We start from the raw sequence: 912 nt of genomic DNA on the forward strand, positions 1-912 counted from the left end.
AAAAAAAAAATTCTTTCCTGCTCAAGATGGAGCTAGGGTGGGTTCCATGGCTGGTAGTTGGAGGACCTGACTAATTGTTAAAGTTTTTATGATTAATGCCATGTGGTTCAATACTGTGCAGTTTGATCAAAATATCTATGTGTGCAGCTTGAGACCTTTGCACAGGAGATGACTGGGGTCATGGTTTTGGAAGATGAACCTGCCACCAGTTGGTAGGTGGATAAGAATGAGCAATAAGCAACACAGTCGATAAAGTTGAAAATGAAAAGGACATTCACGTTTATTGAGCTCTCAGGATGAGCAGTCCCTGTGCCAGGAGTTTGGTTCATTTAATTCCCACAATCGTGAAAGGCAGGTGAAATCATCCCCATTTTATGGATGAGGAAATTGAGCTCAGTTGGTTAAATAACATGCCAAAGGTCACTTGGCTAATGAACAGCAGAGCTTGGATGTGAAGTCAGGACTGTGCAAACTCAGAGCCTGGGCTTTTAACCAAATACTGTATTGCTTCACTATGGAAGAAAATTTATGAAAGAGCTTTCAAAAATAATATGAGCAGCCTAGTGCCACCTTGGATGTAAGGGGTTAGGGATGGCACGTCAAAGAGCAGGTTCCCATCTGTCAGCACCAGTGGGCACTGCGAGCAGAAGCCAGCCAGTCAGGGTGTCACCTGCAGTGGGGCAGCCAGACGTGGGTCTCCAAGGTATGCATTTCCAGGTTGATGGTCAAAGCCCTGGAGAGGATAACGTTTCAATGGGAGTTTGGATAAGTGTGGGGAGAGAGGAGCAGGGGGCCAAGACTGGGGCTTGAGCACCCCCACAGTTAGACACTGGGAAAAGACGAGCTAGCGAACGAGGCAGGGAGGCTCAGAGAGAAGAGGGGTATCGTGAAAGGCCAGGCTCCCCTGGCACG

Source organism: Hipposideros armiger, unplaced genomic scaffold (assembly GCF_001890085.2).
Source record: "Hipposideros armiger isolate ML-2016 unplaced genomic scaffold, ASM189008v1 scaffold_92, whole genome shotgun sequence".
Classification (NCBI taxonomy): domain Eukaryota; kingdom Metazoa; phylum Chordata; class Mammalia; order Chiroptera; family Hipposideridae; genus Hipposideros; species Hipposideros armiger.